Source organism: Oncorhynchus tshawytscha, linkage group LG20 (assembly GCF_018296145.1).
Source record: "Oncorhynchus tshawytscha isolate Ot180627B linkage group LG20, Otsh_v2.0, whole genome shotgun sequence".
Classification (NCBI taxonomy): Eukaryota; Metazoa; Chordata; class Actinopteri; order Salmoniformes; family Salmonidae; genus Oncorhynchus; species Oncorhynchus tshawytscha.
This window is the reverse complement of record NC_056448.1, coordinates 48834812-48857622: the sequence shown is the minus strand read 5'-3', so window position 1 is coordinate 48857622 and position 22811 is coordinate 48834812. Positions and strand designations below refer to the sequence as shown.

General features: G+C 49.6%; 1 protein-coding gene across 1 annotated transcript in view; it reads right to left on the bottom strand.

Annotated features, from left to right (window-relative positions):
* LOC112238228 (MOB kinase activator 3B) overlaps positions 1-22811 on the bottom strand; it is a gene marked incomplete in the record, with an annotated part of 83423 nt that overhangs the window by 429 nt on the left and 60183 nt on the right.

Here is a 22811-nt window from a genome sequence, read left to right as displayed (position 1 = left end):
GTTAGACACACGGTCAACCTGTTAACACATCCTGTTAGACACACGGTCAACCTGTTAACACATCCTGTTAGACACACGGTCAACCTGTTAACACATCCTGTTAGACACACGGTCAACCTGTTAACACATCCTGTTAGACACACGGTCAACCTGTTAACACATCCTGTTAGACACACGGTCAACCTGTTAACACATCCTGTTAGACACACGGTCAACCTGTTAACACATCCTGTTAGACACATCCTGTTAGACACACGTCAACCTGTTAACACATCCTGTTAGACACACGGTCAACCTGTTAACACATCCTGTTAGACACACGGTCAACCTGTTAACACATCCTGTTAGACACACGGTCAACCTGTTAACACATCCTGTTAGACACACGGTCAACCTGTTAGACACATCCTGTTAGACACACGGTCAACCTGTTAACACATCCTGTTAGACACACGGTCAACCTGTTAACACATCCTGTTAGACACACGGTCAACCTGTTAACACATCCTGTTAGACACACGGTCAACCTGTTAACACATCCTGTTAGACACACGGTCAACCTGTTAACACATCCTGTTAGACACACGGTCAACCTGTTAACACATCCTGTTAGACACACGGTCAACCTGTTAACACATCCTGTTAGACACACGGTCAACCTGTTAACACATCCTGTTAGACACACGGTCAACCTGTTAACACATCCTGTTAGACACAGACACACGGTCAACCTGTTAACACATCCTGTTAGACACACGGTCAACCTGTTAACACATCCTGTTAGACACACGGTCAACCTGTTAACACATCCTGTTAGACACACGGTCAACCTGTTAACACATCCTGTTAGACACACGGTCAACCTGTTAACACATCCTGTTAGACACACGGTCAACCTGTTAACACATCCTGTTAGACACACGGTCAACCTGTTAACACATCCTGTTAGACACACGGTCAACCTGTTAACACATCCTGTTAGACACACGGTCAACCTGTTAACACATCCTGTTAGACACACGGTCAACCTGTTAACACATCCTGTTAGACACACGGTCAACCTGTTAACACATCCTGTTAGACACACGGTCAACCTGTTAACACATCCTGTTAGACACACGGTCAACCTGTTAGACACATCCTGTTAGAGACACACAACCTGTTAACACATCCTGTCAAACCTGTTAACACATCCTGTTAGACACACGGTCAACCTGTTAACACATCCTGTTAGACACACGGTCAACCTGTTAACACATCCTGTTAGACACACGGTCAACCTGTTAACACATCCTGTTAGACACACGGTCAACCTGTTAACACATCCTGTTAGACACACGGTCAACCTGTTAACACATCCTGTTAGACACACGGTCAACCTGTTAACACATCCTGTTAGACACACGGTCAACCTGTTAACACATCCTGTTAGACACACGGTCAACCTGTTAACACATCCTGTTAGACACACGGTCAACCTGTTAACACATCCTGTTAGACACACGGTCAACCTGTTAACACATCCTGTTAGACACACGGTCAACCTGTTAACACATCCTGTTAGACACAAGGTCACCTGTTAACACATCCTGTTAGACACACGGTCAACCTGTTAACACATCCTGTTAGACACACGGTCAACCTGTTAACACATCCTGTTAGACACACGGTCAACCTGTTAACACATCCTGTTAGACACACGGTCAACCTGTTAACACATCCTGTTAGACACACGGTCAACCTGTTAACACATCCTGTTAGACACACGGTCAACCTGTTAACACATCCTGTTAGACACACGGTCAACCTGTTAACACATCCTGTTAGACACACGGTCAACCTGTTAACACATCCTGTTAGACACACGGTCAACCTGTTAACACATCCTGTTAGACACACGGTCAACCTGTTAACACATCCTGTTAGACACACGGTCAACCTGTTAACACATCCTGTTAGACACACGGTCAACCTGTTAACACATCCTGTTAGACACACGGTCAACCTGTTAACACATCCTGTTAGACACACGGTCAACCTGTTAACACATCCTGTTAGACACACGGTCAACCTGTTAACACATCCTGTTAGACACACGGTCAACCTGTTAACACATCCTGTTAGACACACGGTCAACCTGTTAACACATCCTGTTAGACACACGGTCAACCTGTTAACACATCCTGTTAGACACACGGTCAACCTGTTAACACATCCTGTTAGACACAAGGTCAACCTGTTAACACATCCTGTTAGACACACGGTCAACCTGTTAACACATCCTGTTAGACACACGGTCAACCTGTTAACACATCCTGTTAGACACACGGTCAACCTGTTAACACATCCTGTTAGACACACGGTCAACCTGTTAACACATCCTGTTAGACACACATCCTGGTCAACCTGTTAACACATCCTGTTAGACACACAACCTGTTAACACATCCTGTTAGACACACGGTCAACCTGTTAACACATCCTGTTAGACACAAGGTCAACCTGTTAACACATCCTGTTAGACACAAGGTCAACCTGTTAACACATCCTGTTAGACACACGGTCAACCTGTTAACACATCCTGTTAGACACACGGTCAACCTGTTAACACATCCTGTTAGACACAAGGTCAACCTGTTAACACATCCTGTTAGACACAAGGTCAACCTGTTAACACATCCTGTTAGACACACGGTCAACCTGTTAACACATCCTGTTAGACACAAGGTCAACCTGTTAACACATCCTGTTAGACACAAGGTCAACCTGTTAACACATCCTGTTAGACACAAGGTCAACCTGTTAACACATCCTGTTAGACACCTGTTAACACATCCTGTTAGGTCAACCTGTTAACACATCCTGTTAGACACAAGGTCAACCTGTTAACACATCCTGTTAGACACAAGGTCAACCTGTTAACACATCCTGTTAGACACAAGGTCAACCTGTTAACACATCCTGTTAGACACATCCTGTTAGACACAAGGTCAACCTGTTAACACATCCTGTTAGACACACGGTCAACCTGTTAACACATCCTGTTAGACACACGGTCAACCTGTTAACACATCCTGTTAGACACACGGTCAACCTGTTAACACATCCTGTTAGACACACGGTCAACCTGTTAACACATCCTGTTAGACACACGGTCAACCTGTTAACACATCCTGTTAGACACACGGTCAACCTGTTAACACATCAGACACACGGTCAACCTGTTAACACATCCTGTTAGACACAAGGTCAACCTGTTAACACATCCTGTTAGACACACGGTCAACCTGTTAACACATCCTGTTAGACACACGGTCAACCTGTTAACACATCCTGTTAGACACACGGTCAACCTGTTAGACACATCCTCCTGTTAGACACACGGTCAACCTGTTAACACATCCTGTTAGACACACAAGGTCAACCTGTTAACACATCCTGTTAGACACAAGGTCAACCTCAACCTGTTAACACATCCTGTTAGACACACGGTCAACCTGTTAACACATCCTGTTAGACACACGGTCAACCTGTTAGACACATCCTGTTAGACACAAGGTCAACCTGTTAACACATCCTGTTAGACACACGGTCAACCTGTTAACACATCCTGTTAGACACACGGTCAACCTGTTAACACATCCTGTTACATCCTGTTAACACATCCTGTTAGACACAAGGTCAACCTGTTAACACATCCTGTTAGACACACGGTCAACCTGTTAACACATCCTGTTAGACACACGGTCAACCTGTTAACACATCCTGTTAGACACACGGTCAACCTGTTAACACATCCTGTTAGACACACGGTCAACCTGTTAACACATCCTGTTAGACACACGGTCAACCTGTTAACACATCCTGTTAGACACAAGGTCACGGTCAACCTGTTAACACATCCTGTTAGACACACGGTCAACCTGTTAACACATCCTGTTAGACACACACGGTCAACCTGTTAACACATCCTGTTAGACACACGGTCAACCTGTTAACACATCCTGTTAGACACACGGTCAACCTGTTAACACATCCTGTTAGACACACGGTCAACCTGTTAACACATCCTGTTAGACACATCCTCCTCAACCTGTTAACACATCCTGTTAGACACACGGTCAACCTGTTAACACATCCTGTTAGACACACGGTCAACCTGTTAACACATCCTGTTAGACACACGGTCAACCTGTTAACACATCCTGTTCAGGTCAACCTGTACATCCTTTAGACACAAGGTCAACCTGTTAACACATCCTGTTAGACACACTCCTGTTAGACAACCTGTTAACACACCTCCTCTGTTAGACACACGGTCAACCTGTTAACACATCCTGTTAGACACAAGGTCAACCTGTCCACATCCTGTTAGGTCACACCTGTACACACGGTCAACCTGTTAACACATCCTCAACCTGTTAACACATCCTGTTCCACACGGTCAACCTGTTAACACATCCTGTTAGACACATCCTGTTCACATCCTGTTAGACACAAAAGTCAACCTGTTAACACATCCTGTTAGACACATCCTGTTAGACACACTCAACCTGTTAACACATCTCTCCATCCTCACGGTCAACCTGTTAACACATCCTGTTAGACACACCAACCTGTTAACACATCCTGTTAGACATCCTCCTCAACCTGTTAACACATCCTGTCTAGACACACGGTCAACCTGTTAACACATCCTGTTAGACACAAGGTCAACCTGTTAACACATCCTCCTCAACCTGTTAACACATCCTGTTAGACACATAGGTCAACCTGTTAACACATCCTCCTCATAGACTACAAGGTCAACCTGTTAACACATCCTGTTAGACACAACCTCAACCTGTTAACACATCCTGTTAGACACTACCTCAACCTGTTAACACATCCTGTTAGACCCAACCTCAACCTGTTAACACATCCTGTTAGACCCAACCTCAACCTGTTAACACATCCTGTTAGACACAAGGTCAACCTGTTAACACATCCTGTTAGACACAAGGTCAACCTGTTCTCACATCCTGTTAGACACAAGGTCAACCTGTCTTCACATCTGTTATCACATCCTGTTAGACACACTCAACCTGTTAACACATCCTCCTCAGACACAACCTCAACCTCTCCTGTTGAACTCTAACACATCCTGTTAGACACAAGGTCAACCTGTTAACACATCTCTCCATAGACACAAGGTCAACCTGTTAACACATCCTCTCTCACATCAACCTCCTCCTGTTAGACACTACCTGTTAACTTCTCTCTCAACCTGTTAACCATCCTGTTAGACACAAGGTCAACCTGTTCACATCCTGTTAGACACAAGGTCAACCTGTTAACACATCCTGTTAGACACAAGGTCAACCTGTTCACATCCTCTCTTCCTCAACCCTACCTCTTCCTGTTAGACACACTCAACCTGTTAACACATCCTGTTAGACACAAGGTCAACCTGTTAACACATCCTGTTAGACCACTTCAACCTGTTAACACATCCTGTTAGACACAACCTCAACCTGTTAACACATCCTGTTAGACACACCAACCTGTTAACACATCCTGTTCCTCAACCTGTACCTCTTTCACACATCCTCCTATACACACCTCTTCACTCACACCTGTCCACATCCTGTTAGACACACGGTCAACCTGTTAACACATCTGTTAGACACACGGTCAACCTGTTCTCTCATCCTGTCCTCAGACACAAGGTCTTCTCCTGTTAGACACATCCTCCTCAGACACCAACCTCTTCTCTCTCTCACATCCTGTCCTCACACACTACCAACCTCTTCTCACATCTCTCCTCCTCATACCCTACCTCTTCTCTCTCTCCTCCTCATCCTGTCTAGACACTCTCTCCATCCTCCTTACCCTACATCTTCTGTTAGACACAAGGTCAACCTCATTAACACATACCTCTTCACAAGGTCAACCTCACATCCTGTTATCCTGTTAACATACCCTACCTCTTGTTAACACATCCTCCTCCTCATACCCTCACCTCTTCACATCCTGTTAGACACACCTCAACCTGTCTCTCCATCCTCATTAGACACAAGGTCAACCTCTTCTTGTTAGACACAAGGTCATCCTGTTAACCATCCTGTTAGACACAAGGTCAACCTCTTAACACATCCTGTTAGACCTCCTCAACCTGTTAACACATCCTGTTCCTCACACCCAACCTCTAACACATCCTCCTAGACACAAGGTCAACCTGTTAACACATCCTCTTAGACACAAGGTCAACCTCACATCCTGTTAGACACAAGGTCAATCTCCTCCTAGACATCCTACCTCTACCCTACACTACCTCTTCCTGTTAACTCATCCTTCCTCATACCACTCAACCTCTTCTCTCATCCTCCTCAGACCCTACCTCTTCTCTCTCTCCATCCTCCTCAGACCCAAGGTCTTCCTCTTAACACATCCTCCTCAGACCCTACCTCTTCCTCTCTCACATCCTCCTCACACCACCTCTTCTCACATCCTCCTCATACCCTACCTCTTCTCACATCTCTCTTCCTCACACGGTCTTCCTGTTAACACATCCTCCTCATACCCTACCTCTTCTCTCCTCTCACAAGGTCCCTCCCTCCTAACACTCTCCTCTTGTTAGACTCTCAATCCTCCTCACCCTACCTCTTCTCTCTCTCTCTTCCTTAGACACTCAACCTCTTCACATCCTCCACATCCTCCTCAACACATCCTCTTAGACACAAGGTCAACTCCATCCTCCTCATACCCTACCTCACATCTGTTAGACTCAAGGTCCTCCTCATATCCTACCTCTTCCTCTTCACATCCTCCTAGACACAACCCTGTTCTCTCTCTATCTTCCTCATAGACCAAGGTACCTCTTCTCACTCTCCTCCTCATACCCTACCTCTTCTCTTCTCCTCCTCCTCATACCCACCTCTTCTCTAACTCCTCCTCATACCCTACCTCTTCTCTCTCTCTTCCTCATACCCTTACCTCCTGTTAGACTCAAGGTCAACTCATACATCCTGTTACCTCTTCTCTCTCTCATAACCTCATCCCCTACCTCTTCTCTCTCTCCATCCTCCTCATACCCTACCTCTTCTCTCTCCTCCTCACACCCTACCTCTTCTCTCTCAACCCTCCTCATACCCTACCTCTTCTCTCTCTCAACTCCTTCATACCCTATCCTGTTAGACACAAGGTCAACCTACCTCTTACATCCTGTTCTCTCCATCCTCCTCATACCCTACCTCTTCTCTCTCCCTCCTCATAAGGTCTACCTCTTCTCATCTCTCCTCACTCATACCCTACCTCTTCTCTCTCACCATCCTCCTCATACCCTACCTCTTCTCTCTCTCCATCCTCCTTAGACATCAACCCTCCTGTTAGACACAAGGTCAACCTACCTCTTCACATCCTGTTAGACCCTACCTGTTAACACATCTCTGTTAGACACTCCTCATACCCTACCTCTTCCTGTTAGACCTCAACCTGTTACCTCTTGTTAGACACTCTCTTCCTCAGACCCTATCCTCAACCTTCTCTCACTCCTGTTAGACACATCTCTTCCTGTTCACATCCTGTTAGACCCTACCTCTTCCTCCAACACATCCTCATAGACACAAGGTCAACCTCCACACATCCTGTCCTCAACCTACCATCCCTATCCTTACCTCTCTTCTCTCTTCCTCATACCTCTACACTACCTGTCTCCATCCTCCTCATACCCTACCTCTTCTGTCTCTCCTCCTCATACCCTACCTCTTCTCTCTCTCCACCTCATACCTACCTCTTCTCTCTCCATCCTCCTCATACCCTACCTCTTCTCTCTCTCCATCCTCCTCATACCCTACCTCTTCTCTCTCTCTCTCCTCCTCATACCCTACCTCTTCTCTCTCTCTCCATCCTCCTCATACCCTACCTCTTCTCTCTCTCCATCCTCCTCATACCCTACCTCTTCTCTCTCTCCATCCTCCTCATACCCTACCTCTTCTCTCTCTCCATCCTCCTCATACCCTACCTCTTCTCTCTCTCTCCCTCCTCATACCCTACCTCTTCTCTCTCTCTCCTCCTCATACCCTACCTCTTCTCTCTCTCCTCCTCATACCCTACCTCTTCTCTCTCTCCATCCTCCTCATACCCTACCTCTTCTCTCTCTCTCTCCTCCTCATACCCTACCTCTTCTCTCTCCTCTCCTCCTCATCCATCCCTACCTCTTCTCTCTCTCCATCCTCCTCATACCCTACCTCTTCTCTCTCTCCATCCTCCTCATACCCTACCTCTTCTCTCTCTCTCCTCCTCATACCCTACCTCTTCTCTCTCTCCATCCTCCTCATACCCTACCTCTTCTCTCTCTCTCCTCCTCATACCCTACCTCTTCTCTCTCTCTCCTCATCCCTACCTCTACCTCTTCCTCCTCATACCCTACCTCTTCTCTCTCTCCATCCTCCTCATACCCTACCTCTTCTCTCTCTCTCATCCTCCTCCTCATACCCTACCTCTTCTCTCTCTCCTCCTCATACCCTACCTCTTCTCTCTCTCTCTCTCCCTCATACCCTACCTCTTCTCTCTCTCTCCATCCTCCTCATACCCTACCTCTTCTCTCTCTCCATCCTCCTCATACCCTACCTCTTCTCTCTCTCTCTCCATCCTCCTCATACCCTACCTCTTCTCTCTCTCCCCATCCTCCTCATACCCTACCTCTTCTCTCTCTCCTCCTCATACCCTACCTCTTCTCTCTCTCCATCCTCCTCATACCCTACCTCTTCTCTCTCTCTCCTCCTCATACCTTACCTCTTGTCTCTCTCTCTTCCTCATACCCTATCTCTTCTCTCTCTCTCTTCCTCATACCCTATCTCTTCTCTCTCTCCACCCTCCTCATACCCTACCTCTTCTCTCTCTCTCCTCCTCATACCTTACCTCTTGTCTCTCTCTCCTCCTCATACCCTACCTCTTCTCTCTCTCTCCTCCTCATACCCTATCTCTTCTCTCTCTCCATCCTCCTCATACCCTACCTCTTCTCTCTCTCCTCCTCCTCATACCCTACCTCTTCTCTCTCTCCATCCTCCTCCTCATACCCTACCTCTTCTCTCTCTCCATCCTCCCCTACCTCTACCCTCCTCCTCATCTCTCTTCTCTCTCCTCCTCCTCATACCCTACCTCTTCTCTCTCTCTCCTCCTCATACCCTACCTCTTCTCTCTCTCCTCCTCATACCCTACCTCTTCTCTCTCTCTCCTCCTCATACCCTACCTCTTCTCTCTCTCCATCCTCCTCATACCCTACCTCTTCTCTCTCTCCTCCTCATACCCTACCTCTTCTCTCTCTCCTCCATCCTCCTCATACCCTACCTCTTCTCTCTCTCCATCCTCCTCATACCCTACCTCTTCTCTCTCTCCCTCCTCATACCCTACCTCTTCTCTCTCTCCATCCTCCTCATACCCTACCTCTTCTCTCTCTCCATCCTCCTCATACCCTACCTCTTCTCTCTCTCTCCTCCTCATACCCTACCTCTTCTCTCTCTCCTCCTCATACCCTACCTCTTCTCTCTCTCCATCCTCCTCATACCCTACCTCTTCTCTCTCTCCTCCTCATACCCTACCTCTTCTCTCTCCATCCTCCTCATACCCTACCTCTTCTCTCTCCATCCTCCTCATACCCTACCTCTTCTCTCTCTCTCCCTCCTCATATCCTACCTCTTCTCTCTCTCCTCCTCATACCCTACCTCTTCTCTCTCTCCATCCTTCCTCATACCCTACCTCTTCTCTCTCTCCTCCTCATACCCTACCTCTTCTCTCTCTCTCCTCCTCTCTTCCTCCACCCTACCTCTTCTCTCTCCATCCTCCTCATACCCTACCTCTTTTCTCTCTCCATCCTCCTCATACCCTACCTCTTCTCTCTCATCCTCCTCATACCCTACCTCTTCTCTCTCTCTCCATCCTCCTCATACCCTACCTCTTCTCTCTCTCCATCCTCCTCATACCCTACCTCTTCTCTCTCTCCATCCTCCTCATACCCTACCTCTTCTCTCTCTCCATCCTCCTCATACCCTACCTCTTCTCTCTCTCTTCCTCATACCCTACCTCTTCTCTCTCTCTCCTCCTCATACCCTACCTCTTCTCTCTCTCCTCCTCATACCCCCTACCTCTTCTCTCTCTCCTCCTCCTCATACCCTACCTCTTCTCTCTCTCTCTCTCCTCATACCCTACCTCTTCTCTCTCTCCATCCTCCTCATACCCTACCTCTTCTCTCTCTCCATCCTCCTCATACCCTACCTCTTCTCTCTCTCCTCCTCATATCCCTACCTCTTCTCTCTCTCTCCTCCTCATACCCTACCTCTTCTCTCTCTCCATCTTCCTCATACCCTACCTCTTCTCTCTCTCCTCCTCCTCATACCCTACCTCTTCTCCATCCTCCTCATACCTACCTCTTCTCTCTCTCTCCTCATACCCTACCTCTTCTCTCTCTCCTCCTCCTCATACCCTACCTCTTCTCTTCTCTCTCTCTTCCTCATACCCTACCTCTTCTCTCTCTCCATCATCTCACCCTACCTCCTCATACCCTACCTCTTCTCTCTCTCCATCCTCCTCATACCCTACCTCTTCTCTCTCTCCTCCTCATACCCTACCTCTTCTCTCTCTCTCCTCCTCATACCCTACCTCTTCTCTCTCTCCCTCCTCATACCCTACCTCTTCTCTCTCTCCTCCTCATACCCTACCTCTTCTCTCTCTCCATCCTCCTCATACCCTACCTCTTCTCTCTCTCCTCCTCATACCCTACCTCTTCTCTCTCTCCATCCTCATACCCTACCTCTTCTCTCTCTCTTCCATCCTCCTCATACCCTACCTCTTCTCTCTCTCCATCCTCCTCATACCCTATCTCTTCTCTCTCTCTCTTCCTCATACCCTCTCTTCTCTCTCTCCACCCTCCTCATACCCTACCTCTTCTCTCTCTCTCCTCCTCATACCTTACCTCTTGTCTCTCTCTCTTCCTCATCCCCTATCTCTTCTCTCTCTCTCTTCCTCATACCCTATCTCTTCTCTCTCTCCATCCTCCTCATACTCTACCTATTCACTCTCTCCTCCTCATACCCTACCTCTTCTCTCTCTCCTCCTCATACCCTACCTCTTCTCTCTCTCCATCCTCCTCATACCCTACCTCTTCTCTCTCTCCATCCTCCTCATACCCTACCTCTTCTCTCTCTCCATCCTCCTCATACCCTACCTCTTCTCTCTCTCTCTCCTCCTCATACCCTACCTCTTCTCTCTCTCCATCCTCCTCATACCCTACCTCTTCTCTCTCTCCATCCTCCTCATACCCTACCTCTTCTCTCTCTCTCCTCCTCATACCCTACCTCTTCTCTCTCTCTCCTCCTCATACCCTACCTCTTCTCTCTCTCTCTTCCTCATACCCTACCTCTTCTCTCTCTCCTCCTCCTCATACCCTACCTCTTCTCTCTCTCCATCCTCCTCATACCCTACCTCTTCTCTCTCTCTCTCCCTCCTCATACCCTACCTCTTCTCTCTCTCTCTCCTCATACCCTACCTCTTCTCTCTCTCCTCCTCCTCATACCCTACCTCTTCTCTCTCTCCATCCTCCTCATACCCTACCTCTTCTCTCTCTCTCTCTCCTCATACCCTACCTCTTCTCTCTCTCCTCCTCATACCCTACCTCTTCTCTCTCTCCATCCTCCTCATACCCTACCTCTTCTCTCTCTCCTCCTCCTCATACCCTACCTCTTCTCTCTCTCCATCCTCCTCATACCCTACCTCTTCTCTCTCTCCCTCCTCATACCCTACCTCTTCTCTCTCTCCATCCTCCTCATACCCTACCTCTTCTCTCTCTCCTCCTCATACCCTACCTCTTCTCATACCTCCTCATACCTCTTCCTCTTCTCTCCTCCTCCTCATACCCTACCTCTTCTCTCTCTCCATCCTCCTCATACCCTACCTCTTCTCTCTCTCTCTCCTCCTCATACCCTACCTCTTCTCTCTCTCTCCTCCTCATACCCTACCTCTTCTCTCTCTCCATCCTCCTCATACCCTACCTCTTCTCTCTCTCCTCCTCATGCCTACCTCTTCTCTCTCTCCATCCTCCTCATACCCTACCTCTTCTCTCTCTCTCCCATCCTCCTCATACCCTACCTCTTCTCTCTCTCCATCCTCCTCATACCCTACCTCTTCTCTCTCTCCATCCTCCTCATACCCTACCTCTTCTCTCTCTCTCTCCTCATCATGCCCTACCTCTTCTCTCTCTCCTCCTCATACCCTCCCTCTTCTCTCTCATCCTCCTCATACCCTACCTCTTCTCTCTCTCCCTCCTCATACCCTACCTCTTCTCTCTCTCCATCCTCCTCATACCCTACCTCTTCTCTCTCTCTCATCCTCCTCATACCCTACCTCTTCTCTCTCTCCATCCTCCTCATACCCTACCTCTTCTCTCTCTCCATCCTCCTCATACCCTACCTCTTCTCTCTCTCCATCCTCCTCATACCCTACCTCTTCTCTCTCTCCATCCTCCTCATACCCTACCTCTTCTCTCTCTCCCATCCTCCTCATACCCTACCTCTTCTCTCTCTCCATCCTCCTCATACCCTACTCTCTCTCTCCTCCTCCTCATACCCTACCTCTTCTCTCTCTCTCCTCATACCCTACCTCTTCTCTCTCTCCTCCTCCTCCTCCTCCATACCCTACCTCTTCTCTCTCTCTCCTCCTCATACCCTACCTCTTCTCTCTCTCCTCCTCCTCATACCCTACCTCTTCTCTCTCTCCTCCTCATACCCTACCTCTTCTCTCTCTCCATCCTCCTCATACCCTACCTCTTCTCTCTCTCCATCCTCCTCATACCCTACCTCTTCTCTCTCTCCATCCTCCTCATACCCTACCTCTTCTCTCTCTCCTCCTCCTCATACCCTACCTCTTCTCTCTCTCTCCTCCTCATACCCTACCTCTTCTCTCTCTCTCCTCCTCATACCCTACCTCTCTTTCTCTCTCTCCTCCTCATAGCCTCCTCATACCCTACCTCTTCTCTCTCCATCCTCCTCATACCCTACCTCTCTCTCTCTCTCTCCCTCCTCATACCCCTTACCTCTTCTCTCCTCTCTCTCCTCATACCCTACCTCTTCTCTCTCCATCCTCCTCATACCCTACCTCTTCTCTCTCTCCATCCTCCTCATACCCTACCTCTTCTCTCTCTCTCTCTCTTCTCATACCCTACCTCTTCTCTCTCTCTCCTCCTCATTCCCTACCCCTTCTCTCTCTCCTCCTCATACCCTACCTCTTCTCTCTCTCTCCATCCTCATCATACCCTACCTCTTCTCTCTCTCCATCCTCCTCATACCCTACCTCTTCTCTCTCTCCATCCTCCTCATACCCTACCTCTTCTCTCTCTCTCTTCCTCATACCCCTACCTCTTCTCTCTCCTCCTCATACCCTACCTCTTCTCTCTCTCCATCCCTCTTCTCTCTCTCTATCTTCCCTCCTCCCTACCTCTCTCTCTCTCCTCCTCCTCATACTCTACCTCCTCTCTCCTCCTCCTCATACCCTACCTCTTCTCTCTCTCCTCCTCATATCCTACCTCTTCTCTCTCTCCATCCTCCTCATACCCTACCTCTTCTCTCTCTCCTCCTCATACCCTACCTCTTCTCTCTCTCCTCCTACCCTACCTCTTCTCTCTCTCCATCCTCCTCATACCCTGCCTCTTCTCTCTCTCCATCCTCCTCATACCCTACCTCTTCTCTCTCTCCTCCTCTTCATGCCCTACCTCTTCTCTCTCTCTCTCTCTCTCCTCCCTTCCTCTTCTCTCTCTCCTCCTCATACCCTACCTCTTCTCTCTCTCCATCCTCCTCATACCCTACCTCTTCTCTCTCTCCTCCTCATACCCTACCTCTTCTCTCTCTCTCCTTCCTCATACCCTACCTCTTCTCTCTCTCATCTCCTCATACCCTACCTCTTCTCTCTCTCTCCTCCTCATACCCTACATCTTCTCTCTCTCTCCTCCTCATACCCTACCTATTCTCTCTCTCCATCCTCCTCATACCCTACCTCTTCTCTCTCTCTCCTCATACCCTACCTCTTCTCTCTCTCCATCCTCCTCATGCCCTACCTCTTCTCTCTCTCCCATCCTCCTCATACCCTACCTCTTCTCTCTCTCTCCTCCTCTCCCTACTCTTCTCTCTCTATCTCCTCTTACCCTACCTCTTCTCTCTCTCCATCCTCCTCATACCCTACCTCTTCTCTCTCTCCATCCTCCTCATACCCTACCTCTTCTCTCTCTCTCTCCTCCTCATACCCTACCTCTTCTCTCTCTCTCCTCATACCCTACCTCTTCTCTCTCTCCATCCTCCTCATACCCCTACCTCTTCTCTCTCTCCATCCTCCTCATACCCTACCTCTTCTCTCTCTCATCCTCCTCATACCCTACCTCTTCTCTCTCTGATCCTCCTCATACCCTACCTCTTCTCTCTCTCCATCCTCCTCATACCCTACCTCTTCTCTCTCTCCTCTCCTCATACCCTACCTCTTCTCTCTCTCCTCCTCATACCCTACCTCTCTCTCTCTCCATCCTCCTCATACCCTACCTCTTCTCTCTCTCCTCCTCATACCCTACCTCTTCTCTCTCTCCAACCTCCTCATACCCTACCTCTTCTCTCTCTCTCATCCTCCTCATACCCTACCTCTTCTCTCTCTCTCTCCATCCTCCTCATACCCTACCTCTTCTCTCTCCATCCTCCTCATACCCCTCCCTCTTCTCTCTCTCTCCTCCTCATACCCTACCTCTTCTCTCTCTCCTCCTCATACCCTACCTATTCTCTCTCTCCATCCTCCTCATACCCTACCTCTTCTCTCTCTCCCTCCTCATACCTTACCTCTTCTCTCTCTCCATCCTCCTCATACCCTACCTCTTCTCTCTCTCTCCTCCTCATACCCTACCTCTTCTCTCTCTCCATCCTCCTCATACCCTACCTCTTCTCTCTCTCCCTCCTCATACCCTACCTCTTCTCTCTCTCTCCTCATACCCTACTCTTCTCTCTCTCCATCCTCCTCATACCCTATCTTCTTCTCTCTCTCCATCCTCTCTCCTCCTCATACCCTCTTCTCTCTCTCCTCCTCATACCCTACCTCTTCTCTCTCTCCTCCTCATACCCTACATCTTCTCTCTCTCCATCCTCCTCATACCCTACCTCTTCTCTCTCTCTCCTCCTCATACCTACCTCTTCTCTCTCTCCATCCTCCTCATACCCTACCTCTTCTCTCTCTCTCCTCCTCATACCCTACCTCTTCTCTCTCTCCATCCTCCTCATATCCCTACCTCTTCTCTCTCTCTCCTCCTCATACCCTACCTCTTCTCTCTCTCCATCCTCCTCATACCCTACCTCTTCTCTCTCTCTCCTCCTCATACCCTACCTCTTCTCTCTCTCCATTCCTCATGCCCTACCTCTTCTCTCTCTCCTCCTCTACCCTACCTCTTCTCTCTCCATCCTCCTCATACCCTACCTCTTCTCTCTCTCCATCCTCCTCATACCCTACCTCTTCTCTCTCTCCATCCTCCTCATACCCTACCTCTTCTCTCTCTCCCATCCTCCTCATACCCTACCTCTTCTCTCTCTCCATCCTCCTCATACCCTACCTCTTCTCTCTCTCCATACCCCCTCTTCTCTCTCTCCTCCTCTTCCCTCTCTCTTCTCTTCTCCTCCTCCCTATACCCCTACCTCTTCTCTCTCTCCATCCTCCTCATACCCTACCTCTTCTCTCTCTCTCCTCCTCATACCCTACCTCTTCTCTCTCTCTCCTCCTCATACCCTACCTCTTCTCTCTCTCCATCCTCCTCATACCCTACCTCTTCTCTCTCTCTCTCCTCTTCTCCTCCATCCTCCTCATACCCTACCTCTTCTCTCTCTCTCCTCCTCATACCCTACCTCTTCTCTCTCTCCTCCTCATACCCTACCTCTTCTCTCTCTCCTCCTCCTCATACCCTACCTCTTCTCTCTCTCCTCCTCCTCATACCCTACCTCTTCTCTCTCTCCTCCTCATACCCTACCTCTTCTCTCTCTCCATCCTCCTCATACCCTACCTCTTCTCTCTCTCTCCTCCTCCTCATACCCTACCTCTTCTCTCTCTCTCCTCATACCCCTACCTCTTCTCTCTCTCTCTCCTCCTCATACCCTACCTCTTCTCTCTCTCCCTCCTCATACCCTACCTCTTCTCTCTCTCTCTCCTCATACCCTACCTCTTCTCTCTCCATCCTCCTCATACCCTACCTCTTCTCTCTCTCTCCTCCTCATACCCTACCTCTTCTCTCTCTCTCTCCTCCTCATACCCTACCTCTTCTCTCTCTCCATCCTCCTCATACCCTACCTCTTCTCTCTCTCCCTCCTCATACCCTACCTCTTCTCTCTCTCCATCCTCCTCATACCCTACCTCTTCTCTCTCCTCTCTCTCCTCATACCCTACCTCTTCTCTCTCTCCTCCTCATCCCTTCCTACCTCTTCTCTTCTCTCTCCATCCTCCTCATACCCTACCCTTCACTCTCTCCATCCTCCTCATACCCTACCTCTTCTCTCTCTCTCCTCCTCATACCCTACCTCTTCTCTCTCCCATCCTCCTCATACCCTACCTCTTCTCTCTCTCCATCCTCCTCATACCCTACCTCTTCTCTCTCTCTCCCTCCTCATACCCTACCTCTTCTCTCTCTCTCCTCCTCATCCCTACCTCTTCTCTCTCTCTCTCCTCCTCATACCCTACCTCTTCTCTCTCTCCTCCTCATACCCTACCTCTTCTCTCTCTCTCATCCTCCTCATACCCTACCTCTTCTCTCTCTCCTCCTCCTCATACCCTACCTCTTCTCTCTCTCTCCTCCTCATACCCTACCTCTTCTCTCTCTCTCCATCCTCCTCTTCTCCCTCCTACCTCCTTCTCTCTCTCTCTCCTCCTCATACCCTACCTCTTCTCTCTCTCTCCTCCTCCCTCCTCATACCCTACCTCTTCTCTCTCTCTCCTCCTCATACCCTACCTCTTCTCTCTCTCCATCCTCCTCATACCCTACCTCTTCTCTCTCCCATCCTCCTCATACCCTACCTCTTCTCTCTCTCCTCCTCATACCCTACCTCTTCTCTCTCTCCCTCCTCATACCCTACCTCTTCTCTCTCTCCATCCTCCTCATACCCTACCTCTTCTCTCTCTCCATCCTCCTCATACCCTACCTCTTCTCTCTCTCTTCCTCATACCCTACCTCTTCTCTCTCTCCATCCTCCTCATACCCTACCTCTTCTCTCTCTCCTCCTCCTCATACCCTACCTCTTCTCTCTCTCCATCCTCCTCATACCCTACCTCTTCTCTCTCTCTCCTCCCTACCCTACCTCTTCTCTCTCTCTCCTCATCCCATCCTCCCTCTCCTCCTCATACCCTACCTCTTCTCTCTCTCTTCCTCATACCCTACCTCTTCTCTCTCCATCCTCCTCATACCCTACCTCTTCTCTCTCCCCATCCTCCTCATACCCTACCTCTTCTCTCTCTCTCATCCTCCTCATTACCCTACCTCTTCTCTCTCTCCTCCTCATACCCTACCTCTTCTCTCTCTCTCCTCCTCATACCCTACCTCTTCTCTCTCTCCTCCTCCTCCCCTACCTCTTCTCTCTCTCCTCCTCATACCTACTCTTCTCTCTCTCTCTCCTCCTCACCCTACCTCTTCTCTCTCTCTCCTCCCTCATACCCTACCTCTTCTCTCTCCCATCCTCCTCATACCCTACCTCTTCTCTCTCCATCCTCCTCATCCCTACCTCTTCTCTCTCTCCATCCTCCCTCCTACCCTACCTCTTCTCTCTCTCCATCCTCCTCATACCCTACCTCTTCTCTCTCTCTCCTCCTCATACCTTACCTCTTGTCCTCTCCTCCTCATACCCTATCTCTTCTCTCTCTCTCTCCTCCTCCTCATACCCTACCTCTTCTCTCTCTCCACCTCCTCATACCCTACCTCTTCTCTCTCTCCTCCTCCCTCACCTCTTGTCTCTCTCTCTTCCTCATACCCTATCTCTTCTCTCTCCTCTTCCTCATACCCTACCTCTTCTCTCTCTCCATCCTCCTCATACCCTACCTCTTCTCTCTCCTCCTCTCTCTTCTCCTCATACCCTACCTCTTCTCTCTCTCCATCCTCCTCATACCCTACCTCTTCTCTCTCTCCATCCCCCTCATACCCTACCTCTTCTCTCTCTCTCTCTCTCCTCCTACCCTACCTCTTCTCTCTCTCCATCCTCCTCATACCCTACCTCTTCTCTCTCTCTCCTCCTCATACCCTACCTCTTCTCTCTCTCCATCCTCCTCATACCCTACCTCTTCTCTCTCTCCATCCTCCTCATACCCTACCTCTTCTCTCTCTCTCATCCTCCTCATACCCTACCTCTTCTCTCTCTCCTCCTCATACCCTACCTCTTCTCTCTCTCCTCCTCATACCCTACCTCTTCTCTCTCTCCATCCTCCTCATCCCTACCTCTTCTCTCTCTCTCCCTCCTCATACCCTACCTCTTCTCTCTCTCCTCCTCATACCCTACCTCTTCTCTCTCTCCTCCTCCTCATACCCTACCTCTTCTCTCTCTCCATCCTCCTCATACCCTACCTCTTCTCTCTCCTCCTCATACCCTACCTCTTCTCTCTCTCCCTCCTCATACCCTACCTCTTCTCTCTCTCTTCCTCCTCATACCCTACCTCTCTCTCTCTCCTCCTCATCCTCCCTCATACCCTACCTCTTCTCTCTCTCTCCATCCTCCTCATACCCTACCTCTTCTCTCTCTCTCTCCTCCTCATACCCTACCTCTTCTCTCTCTCCTCCTCATACCCTTCCTCTTCTCTCTCTCCTTCCTCATACCCTACCTCTTCTCTCTCTCTCCATCCTCCTCATACCCTACCTCTTCTCTCTCTCCCTCCTCATACCCTACCTCTTCTCTCTCTCCATCCTCCTCATACCCTACCTCTTCTCTCTCTCCCATCCTCCTCATACCCTACCTCTTCTCTCTCTCCTCCTCCTCATACCCTACCTCTTCTCTCTCTCCATCCTCATCATACCCTACCTTCTCTCTCTCTCCTCATCCCTACCTCTTCTCTCTCTCCTCCTCATACCCTACCTCTTCTCTCTCTCCTCCTCATACCCTACCTCTTCTCTCTCTCTCTCCTCCTCCTTACCCTACCTCTTCTCTCTCTCTCCTCCTCATACCCTACCTCTTCTCTCTCTCTCCTCCTCATACCCTACCTCTTCTCTCTCTCCATCCTCCTCATACCCTACCTCTTCTCTCTCTCCATCCTCCTCATACCCTACCTCTTCTCTCTCTCCTCCTCATACCCTACCTCTTCTCTCTCTCCTCCTCCTCATACCCTACCTCTTCTCTCTCTCCATCCTCCTCATACCCTACCTCTTCTCTCTCTCTCCTCCTCATACCCTACCTCTTCTCTCTCTCCCTCCTCATACCCTACCTCTTCTCTCTCTCCATCCTCATACCCTACCTCTTCTCTCTCTCCTCCTCATACCCTACCTCTTCTCTCTCTGAATCCTCCTCATACCCTACCTCTTCTCTCTCTCCCTCCTCATACCCTACCTCTTCTCTCTCCTCCTCATACCCTCCTCTTCCTCATACCCTACCTCTTCTCTCTCTCCATCCTCCTCATACCCTACCTCTTCTCTCTCTCCTCCCTCCTCATACCCTACCTCTTCTCTCTCTCCTCCTCATACCCTACCTCTTCTCTCTCTCTCTCCTCCTCATACCCTACCTCTTCTCTCTCTCCATCCTCCTCATACCCTACTTCTTCTCTCTCTCCTCCTCATACCCTACCTCTTCTCTCTCTCCATCCTCCTCATACCCTACCTCTTCTCTCTCTCCATCCTCCTCATACCCTACCTCTTCTCTCTCTCCTCCTCATACCCTACCTCTTCTCTCTCTCCATCCTCCTCATACCCTACCTCTTCTCTCTCTCTCTCCTCATACCCTACCTCTTCTCTCTCTCCTCCTCATACCCTCCTCTTTCTCTCTCCTCCTCATACCCTACCTCTTCTCTCTCCTCCTCCTCATACCCTACCTCTCTCTCTCTCCTCCTCCTCATACCCTACCTCTTCTCTCTCCTCCTCCTCATACCCTACCTCTTCTCTCTCTCCTCCTCATACCCTACCTCTTCTCTCCTCCATCCTCCTCATACCCTACCTCTTCTCTCTCTCCATCCTCCTCATACCCTACCTCTTCTCTCTCTCCATCCTCCTCATACCCTACCTCTTCTCTCTCTCCATCCTCCTCCCCTACTCTTCTCTCTCTCCTCCTCATACCCTACCTCTTCTCTCTCTCCATCCTCCTCATACCCTACCTCTTCTCTCTCTCTCCTCATACCTCCTCTTCCTCTACCCTACTCTTCTCTCTCCATCCTCCTCATACCCTACCTCTTCTCTCTCTCCCTCCTCCTCATACCCTACCTCTTCTCTCTCTCCTCCTCCTCATACCCTACCTCTTCTCTCTCTCCATCCTCCTCATACCCTACCTCTTCTCTCTCTCCTCCTCATACCCTACCTCTTCTCTCTCTCCTCTCCTCTTACCTCATACCCTACCTCTTCTCTCTCTCCATCCTCCTCATACCCTACCTCTTCTCTCTCTCCATCCTCCTCACCCTACCTCTTCTCTCTCTCTCCTCTCCTCATACCCTACCTCTTCTCTCTCTCCATCCTCCTCATACCCTACCTCTTCTCTCTCTCTCCCCTCCTCCTCCTCTACCTCTCTTCCTCTCTCTCTCTCTTCCTCCTCCCCATACCCTACCTCTTCTCTCTCTCCATCCTCCTCATCCTACCTCTTCTCTCTCTCCTCCTCATACCCTACCTCTTCTCTCTCTCCTCCTCATACCCTACCTCTTCTCTCTCTCCATCCTCCTCATACCCTACCTCTTCTCTCTCTCCCTCCTCATACCCTACCTCTTCTCTCTCTCCATCCTCCTCATACCCTACCTCTTCTCTCTCCCCATCCTCCTCATACCCTACCTCTTCTCTCTCTATCCTCCTCATACCCTACCTCTTCTCTCTCTCCATCCTCCTCATACCCTACCTCTTCTCTCTCTCTCCTCATACCCTACCTCTTCTCTCTCTCCATCCTCCTCATACCCTACCTCTTCTCTCTCTCATCCCTCCTCATACCCTACCTCTTCTCTCTCTCTCTTCCTCATACCCTACCCTTCTCTCTCTCCTCCTCATACCCTACCTCTTCTCTCTCTCTCTCCTCATCCACCTCTTCTCCTCTCTCCTCCTCATACCCTACCTCTTCTCTCTCTCCATCCTCCTTCCCTACCTCTTCTCTCTCCATCCTCCTCATACCCTACCTCTTCTCTCTCTCCATCCTCCTCATACCCTACCTCTTCTCTCTCTCCTCCTCCTCATACCCTACCTCTTCTCTCTCTCCATCCTCCTCTATACCCTACCTCTTCTCTCTCTCCATCCTCCTCATACCCTACCTCTTCTCTCTCTCCATCCTCCTCATACCCTACCTCTTCTCTCTCTCTCCTCCTCATACCCTACCTCTTCTCTCTCTCTCCTCCTCATACCCTACCTCTTCTCTCTCTCCTCCTCATACCCTACCTCTCTCTCCCTCCTCTATCCCTCCTCTTACTCCTCTTCTCTCTCTCCTCCTCATACCCTACCTCTTCTCTCTCTCCTCCTCATACCCTACCTCTTCTCTCTCTCCTCCTCCTCTACCCTCCTCTCCTCTCTCCTCATCCTCCTCATACCCTACCTCTTCTCTCTCTCTCCTCCTCATACCCTACCTCTTCTCTCTCTCTCCTCCTCCCTCCTATTCTCTCTCTCCATCCTCCTCATCCCTACCTCTTCTCTCTCTCCTCCTCATACCCTACCTCTTCTCTCTCTCTCTCTCCCTCCTCATACCCTACCTATTCTCTCTCTCCATCCTCCTCATACCCTACCTCTTCTCTCTCTCTCCTCCTCATACCCTACCTCTTCTCTCTCTCCTCCTCATACCCAACCTCTTCTCTCTCTCCATCCTCCTCATACCCTACCTCTTCTCTCTCTCCTCCTCATACCCTACCTCTTCTCTCTCTCCTCCTCATACCCTACCTCTTCTCTCTCTCCATCCTCTTCATACCCTACCTCTTCTCTCTCTCCTCCTCATACCCTACCTCTTCTCTCTTCCTCATACCCTACCTCTTCTCTCTTCCTCATTCCCTACCTCTTCTCTCTCTCCTCCTCATACCCTACCCCTTCTCTCTCTCCTCCTCATACCTTACCTATTCTCTTTCTCCATCCTCCTCATACCCTACCTCTTCTCTCTCTCCTCCTTATACCCTACCTCTTCTCTCTCTCTCTTCCTCATTCCCTACCACTTCTCTCTCTCCTCCTCATACCCTACCTCTTCTCTCTCTCCTCCTCATACCCTACCTCTTCTCTCTCTCCTCCTCATACCCTACCTCTTCTCTCTCTCTCCTCCTCATACCCTACCTCTTCTCTCTCTCTATCCTCCTCATACCCTACCTCTTCTCTCTCTCCTCCTCATACCCTACCTCTTCTCTCTCTCTCTTCCTCATACCCTACCTCTTCTCTTTCTCCTCCTCATACCCTACCTCTTCTCTCTCTCCTCCTCATACCCTACATCTTCTCTCTCTCCTCCTCATACCCTACCTATTCTCTCTCTCCATCCTCCTCATACCCTACCTCTTCTCTCTCTCCTCCTCATACCCTACCTCTTCTCTCTCTCTCTCTCCTCCTCATACCCTACCTATTCTCTCTCTCCATCCTCCTCATACCCTACCTCTTCTCTCTCTCTCCTCCTCATACCCTACCTCTTCTCTCTCTCCTCCTCATACCCA